Genomic DNA, 8583 nt, shown 5'->3' with positions numbered 1-8583 from the left:
ACCCCCACACTCAGCGGGCAGTCCTCTGCCTTAGCCCTTGCGGAGCAATATTGCCAGCCTCTTGCCTGGCGCCCACGTGGAGTGACCTAGCAAGCACCCTGTTTCCTGTTGGAGTGCGGTAGCTGACTAATTGACAAGAGGGAAATTGCAGCTAGGAAAAAAAAAAGTCATTCATTCTTTTCTGCTCCCCAAACCGGCTTGTCGGTAATCGGAGCAGGCTGACTCACAGGAATACAGTAGTAACATTGCATGTGGGCAGTGAGTGCTGCCCTCACCCTAAGCAGCGGCGTTGAACTGGCCACAGGTTGCCCAAAGGTAGTAAGAGAGGGAAGCTTGCTGCAGATTCTGTGTGTGTTGGGGGCACATGGGCTGGGGGGGTGGTGTCCTGAGTTGTGCTGAGAAATAACCAATTGGGCATAGTCCTCATTTGGTGGGCACAGTGCTAGTGTGTTCACCATGCCAGAGAGAACTGCTGCTTTGCAAAACAGTTTCCTTGTGGTATTCCAGGGGGAAAAAATACTTTGTACCAAATGCCACATGGTTTTTCAATTTTTATTTATTTATTTATTTATGTATTTATTTATTTTGGTGCTTGGCAGTTTTCAAGTTCATCCTGTGGCCATGGAAGTGTCCTCTTGCTTTCAGAGTTTATGATGGAGCCCAGCTGTGCAAGACTTAGATTTATTTGTTTGCAATTAGAGCTGCCAGCTGATGTGACGATTGGCCTGGGTCTCCATTGTGCGTACAGATAGATACGGGGCTAGAAGGGCTAAGTTTGTAGTTGCTGGGCGTGAGTTATGAAACCCAGGGGACTGTGTACTTCCTTGGACTGGCTTGTGAAGGGCAGTCCCCATTGGGGCTCTTGGCATATCTGAGCCTGTCTGTGCCACACTGTGAATTTCAGGGGTAGGCCTGTCTGTACTTGGAGGCCTGGTCCAAAAATGAGCGCACATGGTGGGCAAAACTCATCAGGGTTTTGTTTGGCTGCCTGCAGTCAGGAGCTTTCCTGAAGCTCTAAGCAGAGTAACCACACCGCGTGAAGGACGACATCATTTGCCCTTTTAGGGAATCTCAGTGATAAGCATCTCGGCTTTTAAAAAGCTTTGGTCCAGTTCTAGGAACAGTTATAGAAGTAGTTGCTCTGCCTACGGCCAGGAGTTGGGAAAACCAGGGGCTCTGGGCTGGGCATGGGGGATGCAGATTTCAGGGATGAAGTACAAGACCCCTGTGGCCAAAAGATGGGCTTCTGGGAGAGAGGTTACTTTACTTTGTTCACCTGGTTTTTTTGTTTGTTTTGTTTTGTTTTTTGAGACAAAGTCTCACTTTATCACCCTCAGTGGGGTGCTGTGGCTTCAGCTCACAGCAATCTCAGACTCCTGGGCTTAAGCGATCGTCTTGCCTCAGCCTCCCAAGTAGCTGGGACTACAGGTGCCTGTCACAACGCCTGGGTATTTTTAGAGACAGAGTCTTGCTCTTGCTCAGGCTGGTTTTGAACCCATGAGCTCAGACAATCCACCTGCCTTGACCTCCCCGAGTGCTAGGATTACAGGTGTGAGTCGCTATGCCCAGCTGTTTACCTGTTTTGTCTTTAGGAGAGTTGGGCTTGTCCAGCTTCACCATTTCTAGGTACTGCTTGCTGTTGTAGCCTGGCGTGTAAGGAGGTAGATAATGTCTTTGAAGGTGGATAGCTCATCTTTAAAAATGAGTCCCTGGTGCTGGGCCTCCCGACTCTCCTGCTGGCGATGAAAGGAAGTATTAGGAAGTGCTCCTTTGGCCAACAGGAGGGAGATGTAGGGTGAGGGTGTTCTAATTCTCTCTCTTTAATAAAGCAACAAGTCATACAAGAATGCATTACCATCTAAAAATTCAAACCAGGCTCAGCACCTGTATGTAGCTCAAGCAGCTAAGGCGCCAGTCACATACACCAGAGCTGGCAGGTTTGAATCCAGCCCAGGCCTGGCAAAACAACAATGACAATTACGACAAAAAAATAGCCAAGTGTTGTGGCAGGCGCCTGTTGTCCCTGCTACTTGGGAGGCTGAGACAAGAGAATAGCTTAAGCCCAGGAGTTGGAGGTTGCTATGAGCTGTGATGCTGTGGCACTCTACCCAGGGTGACAGCTTGAGGTTCTGTCTCAAAAAAAAAAAAAAGCAAACCATATTGATGTGTATCCAGTAAAACATGAGATCCACATTCCTCGTACTGCCCTCCCTAGGCCCCCAGGTTCCCATGGCTAAGTGTGCGCCTCCAGAGCCTTCTCCGATACACGTGAACAGTCGGCTTAGTCCTGTAAAGTATCAGTGGTATCATGAAGTACAACTTGTTCTTCCTTTTTGTTTGAGGCTGTGTCAGTGTACAGAGTGCACCGCCCGCCTGTGGTGTGCGTGGGGGGCACTAGTCATGTGTCCTCAGCCATTCGTGGTTGTCCTCTGACCTCCCTTGTGTGTGCATGGGGTCGGGGGAGTCTAGTCTAGGGCCTGTGTGTAAGATAGGAAGAGGCTGCTGGAGAGAGGGAGGTGGGCTTATGTTCGGCCAGGGGAGGTATTGCCCACAGGTAGCTCAGACTTGGGTCTGAGAAGGGTAGTGGACAGCCTGGGTTGGAGAGACCCCTCCCCTGGTTGGAGATATCTTAGCAGGTGCAGGCTGCATCACAGGTGGATGAGACTGCTGTATTCTGGGGTGGGGGGGGGCAGCCTGAAGCCCTGCCTGGGCAGGATGGGCACCCCAGGTGTGCCTTGGACACCATCTATTCTAAGGTTGCAGGCAATTTTCTCTAGACAGTGAAAAGCCACAGAAACAGCTGACAGTTGTAGATTTTTATTTATATATATATATTATATATACATTTTTTTTTTTAGAAAAGATTCTCACTGTTGCCCCAAGGCTAGAGTGCTGAGGTGTTATAACTCATAGCAACTTCAAACTTTCAAACTCCTGGGCTCCAGCAATCCTCCTGCCTCAGCCTCCCCAGTAGCTGGGACTACGGGCACCTGCCATTATGCCCAGCTGGTTTTTCTTTTTCTTTTCTTTTCTTTTCTTTTTTTTTTTTTTTTTTTTTTTGAGACAGAGTCACACTCTGTCACCCTGGGTAGAGCGCTGTGGCATCATTGTAGCTTGAAGCAACCTCAAACCTCTTGGCTCAGGAGATCCTCTCACCTCAGTTTTTCTATTTTGTTTAGTAGAGACCAGGTCTCACTCTTGGTCAGGATGGTCTCAAACTCCTGAGCTCAAGTGATTCTCCTGCCTCAGCCTCTCAGAGTGCTGGGGTTACAGGAGTGAGCCACCTCACGTGGCTATAGTTGTTTTTAATGTCCACACCTAAAGTTGGGTTCTGGAGTCCCTTTTCAGGAGGAGAAAGCCTGCTCTGTGCCCATTCCGCTTTGGGCCTGGTCCCACGGAAGTCGAGGCACCATGCCGTGGCTTTCAGGTCTGTCCCCCAGCTCATGTGCCCCTGAGGCTGCCCTACAAGAGGGCCCCTGACATCACCGAAACTGGATTTGAGGGCAGAGTTCTTATTTTTCTAGTGATCTTTCATCCCCAGGCCCTTCCCACAGGCTTCTTTCTGGGTTACAGAAGGGTTTGGACTCCCCCAGAGCCGCACTGCTGGCAGGAAACATGGGGAAACTCTTTCCTCCAGGTCTGCCCTTCGAAGGTGGGGGAGGAAGTCAGGCATGGCACTAGAGGAACTCCACTGGAAACCTCTTTCTTGATGGCCCTGTGGAATCTGGCATGAGAATAGGCTCCTGTGGGCTATTTACTGCTTCATAAGAACTATTTACATGAAATTCAGGCAATGCTGGATTTATCTTATCGGCAAAAGTCAAAGGCTAGAGTCGAGATTCTCACTGGGCCTAGGATTGACAGTTTATCTGACCTCCCCAGGCTACAGCTTTCTCTACAGAGTGAGCACAGCAGCTGGGGAGGGGGTTCAAGGTCATGTTCGGCGAGCAGCATGGCCAGCCCAGGGCGTGGTCTCAATAAGTGGAGCTCTCACAGTTTGGAAAGTCAGCTGTGGGTAACCGCTCCTTCTGCCACTGAAGGAGATTCACCCAGGCCCACGGTGTCAGGGAAGCAGCCTGCTGGTGACTGAGGACACGGCTGGCCTCTCACGGGAGGCAGTGGCCAGCTTGAGTGGCTACCTGGGGCGAGTCCGTGCACCTGCCTGGCTCCCATCAAGCAGGTCTCCTTAGTTCTCAGCTGGTGTGGAGGGGCCCGTGGCCTGAGGTGACTTTACCTCATCAGGAGCAACCCAGGTTATAGTTTAAGGAAACCACTGGGGACTTCCCAGCCCACTTCCAAATCCACTTCTTACGGCAAAACAGGATCCATGCCAGCCATGCCTGGCTAACTGAGGAGTCTGGCTTCACATACAACATGCATGGCACTCGGGTCAGTATATAGGGACTTCTGGTTTTTTTTGAGACAGAGTCTCACTTTTGTCTCTTTGGGTAGAGTGCTGTAGCATCATAGCTCAGAGCAACCTCAAACTCCTAGGCCCATGCAATCCTCTTGCATCAGCCTCTGGAGTAGCTTTGACTACAGGTGCCACCACAACACCTGGCTAGTTTGTTTTGTTTTGTTTTAGAAACCGAGTCTTGCTCTTGCTCAGGCTGGTCTTGAACTCCTGGGCTCCAAGCAATCCACCTGCCTCAGCCTCCCAGAGTACTGGGATTACAGGCGTAAGCCCCTGTGCCCGGCATGTATGGCATTTTTGTCCACACAGCCTTCCTCTCCTCCTGTTCACCCTGGGGCTGGCCCTCTTCTCAGTTAGAAGGAGGACGGTAAGCGGGAATGGAAAGAGAGAGAAAAGCTGGCTGGGAATGCCAAGGATGTGACCCCCAGGGCATGTGATTCAGCAGGGGCCGTGGGCTCTGGAAGGGCGATTGAGGGCTCAATGGGGGTTGCTGTGCCAGCCCCCCTACTCCTGAGGGGTAGGTTTTGGTGGAGTGGCTGGAAGGCAGTTCATTAGCTAAGTACTGAGGAGGGGAGGGCGGTAGGCCTCGCCCCCAAAGTCTTCCAGCCTCCTGGCCTTCTCTGTCCACCCTGGGGTGTCCACTACTGTCTCCAGCTCCTGTGTAAAGCCCAGACCCAGTCCAGGATTCAGGGCCCCTCGCTGAGCCAGGCACCGCGTCTGAGTGGCTGGTGGACCCTGGAATCCAAGCCATGAGCTCAGCACAGACGGCAGCCGGGTGATTAGCGTTGAAATCCGACTTTCCCAGCCAGACATGAAAGTGCTGCTGCCGCCTGAGCAGGTCATGCCGAGTCACGGGACTTGGAGCTGAGGCCTGTGGGGAAGTTCACAGAAGCTCATGGCCCCAAGGCAGACAGGAGATACCAATGGGCATTTCTAACCCTTTTTTCCTGGGTCACAGACCCCTTTGATAATTCAGTACTGTGTGCAGAATCTCTGAAGTGTGTACCAGGTGCCTGTACATAATAGTGAACACTTGGGCCCCAGGAGAGTGGTGCCTCCAGCAGGACACACCTTTGAACCCACATCTCTCGTCATATTCCCTGCACACTAGTCTTTGAAATTCCCCATTTCACAGCTGGGTAAGCTGAGACAGGAGTAAGCCAGGAGCCCATACCACCATGCTGACCACCATTTGTCATCAGGCATGTGGACTCATATGAAATTTGGGAACAGGTGCTAGGGGTCTGGAGTGGTGTACCTCACCATGTCCCGGCAGCCCAGTTGGCCAGGGCAAGAACACAGGTGGATCAGAGGTTCAGGATGGTTCCTCTCCCTGCCTGAGGGGCCCTGCACTTCTTTTTTTTTTTTTTTTTAGACAGAGCCTCAAGCTGTCCCCCTGGGCAGAGTGCCGTGGCATTACAGCTCACAGCAACCTCCAACTCCTGGGCTCCAGCGAGTCTCCTGCCTCAGCCTCCCAAGTAGCTGGGACCACAGGCGCCCGCCACAACGCCCGGCTATTTTTTGGTTGCAGCCGTCATTGTTGTTTGGCGGGTCCGGGCTGGGGATTCGAACCCGCCACCTTAGGTGTACATGGCTGGCGCCTTAGCCGGTTGAGCTATAGGCGCCGAGCCGGGCCCTGCACTTCTTACGGGGAGCCCCAGGGAGCCAGGAAACCTTTCAACTGTTGTCTTCACTTTGTAAACCAGCTTCTGGGGTGGGTTGGCTGACCCCACTCCCACCCCTGCACGCTCCCCTCCCTTCTCTGTTCTGGGACTCCATGCAGACACCCCTGACTTTCCCCAACCTCTCCTGTGGGGCTTCCCAGAGCGCCCATCCAGGCCGGGCATTGTCTGCAGGACACGCCAAGTACCCTGCACATCCAGCAGCCCTTCCTCTGTCCCAGCAGCATCCTGACCCCCTGCGCAGGAAGGCGGGTTCTCTCAGGTGGCTTCACCCACCATGTGCAATAGGGAGCTAGGGGGCAGGGGCCACTGGGAATCCAACTCCCCTCCTATCGGATCTGCCCCAGCGGAGCCGGACACGGTTCTGGGGTGTTGCCCATGTGTCTTCTGCACTGGGATTTGCCCACTATGTGAAGAATTTGCACTGGCTACCATATGGGCTCTTGGAGTATAGTACATACAGCCCCAGCCATGCTGAGTCACCCTGACTTTGGGGTGGGCCAGCAGCTGTCACTGGGAAACCGTATCAAGTGTAAGCTGCTTATGCTAGAGCTAGAACAGAACCGAGGCCACAGAGACCCTGTGGCCAGTGCAGCATGCTGTCCCTGTCTTCCAGAGCTGTCCACAGCTAGTGTGGGACTCTGCCCTGGGCTCATGGGGCTTCCTGGACCTGCCGCAGGTCAGGCTGCAGAGCTGGAGGATGTCCCTGTCACAGACTGGCAGCCTGAGGCAGCTGGGAGAACCCAGGGCCGTCTCTGTCCCTTAAGATCTGTGAGTCCCCTGAGCTCTGTGACCTGGAGCCAGGTGCTTGCCCTCTCTGGGCCTGTGTTTCTGATCTGGGAGCCCAGAGGTGGCAGTGGCCAGCAGTCAGTCAGGGGTAAGGTAGGGGAGGGGCTGCCGGAATCCGATACCGCTGACAGGGCAGGCAAGCCTGGCGAGGGAAGCGGTTGGCAGGAAGGCAGCAGGAGCCACCTGGGGCCCCAGCACAGCTGCACCCTGGCCTCCTCAGCCTGGCCCCGCTCAGAGTCTATAGCTGCCTGGAGCCCAGGACTTCTTTCTGCTCTGGCAGAGCTTGACCAGGATTGGGGGCAGGCCCCAGATTCTGTATTTTTAGCAGCTATGCTCACCCTTCCTGTGCGGGCTGTGCACAGACTAAGTTGGAGCAAGCACCCAGTTGGGAGTTCATTGTGCATATTTTTTTGTGCTTGGCACGTGGCTGGACTGATCTGCCCGGGGCTGGGCCATGAACTGGTCATGAGCAGAGTCCCACAAAGCTCAGGGACAGCCAGGGTTGGAAACCCCAGTCAAGCAGCCTATGCACGGGTAGGTGTAGGAGACCTGGGTGTCCTCACTGTACTCCCAGGACCTTCAACAAGTGGGACAGCCTCTCTGGGCTCCACTTACTCCAACTGTCAAGTGAGGGTGTTGGACTGGATGCAGTAAGTTCCTTCCATCCCTAAGATGCTGTCACCGAAGCGAGTTTCCTGTCCTTTTTCTTGTTAGCATGACTGTTGGGGATACAGAGGGTTTGAATTAGGCTGGGGTTTCCAGACACAGGTGCAAGGTTCTGCATTCAGCCCGCAAGGGGCCTCCTTATCACATGCGCACAGCCTCATCTGCCCTCCCCAGATGTTCTCACTGCAGTGACCAGGCAGATTGATGACACTTCTCAGGGTCATAAGCCACGTTCACACATTCCTCTGCACTATAGCAGGCAGCGGTGTTTCTGCTGGGGGAGGAAGAAAGGAAACAAAACTCAGTCCTATTCATAACTTGCTCAGGGTTGGAACCACCATGGCCTGGTTTCAGGTCAGGAGGTGGGGGCTCCCCTTCCTGTCTTCCTGTTTCTTGAAACTGGGACCCCTAGGAAACCTTCTTCACCAGGACACTTGTATCAGAAGAACCCAATAAAATTGGAAGTTGCTCTTTGTGGGTTCTGCTCACCCCAAGACTTGGATGTGTACTAGATTTCAGAGTGTACCAAATCTGTCCTTCTGGCCTGTTTTGAAATGAACGTGACAGCTCCATTCTGGGTAGCTGCTGACACCTCTGCCCTGGCCATCGAGAGCTGTGTGTGGTCGGGCGTAGCTCAGCCATCCTCTGAGAATGGAAAAAGTATGACAGCGTGTGTCCGAGGGCTGATTGCAGGGAGCTGAAAAGTGTGGTGCCCGCTCATTAGTAATTTGTGCAGAGAGCCAGTGAGTCGGCCCAAGTGAAGAGGGCGGGCACCAGGCTCAGGTGCCTCTGTGTGGACAGGGCTTCCACGGCTGGCCCGGCCCCCCCAGGCAGGGCTGCATCCTCTGCAGAGACCCTGGTGTCAGGACTGGATATGTCCCCTTTGCTTCCAGGCAGCCCTCAGGTCCCATCCAGGCAGCTCCCTGCCCCTGGACTTGCATCGTGTTTCCCTGGTTTTCAAGGCTCTGAGCTGTCTTGGTGGGAAGTAGTGGAGTGGGCGGGGGGGATGTCAGGTCCAGTGTCCCCACCCTG

Source organism: Otolemur garnettii, unplaced genomic scaffold, assembly GCF_000181295.1.
Source record: "Otolemur garnettii isolate 467f Iridium unplaced genomic scaffold, OtoGar3 scaffold00185, whole genome shotgun sequence".
Taxonomy (NCBI): Eukaryota; Metazoa; Chordata; class Mammalia; order Primates; family Galagidae; genus Otolemur; species Otolemur garnettii.
Note: the sequence above shows the minus strand (reverse complement) of the source record.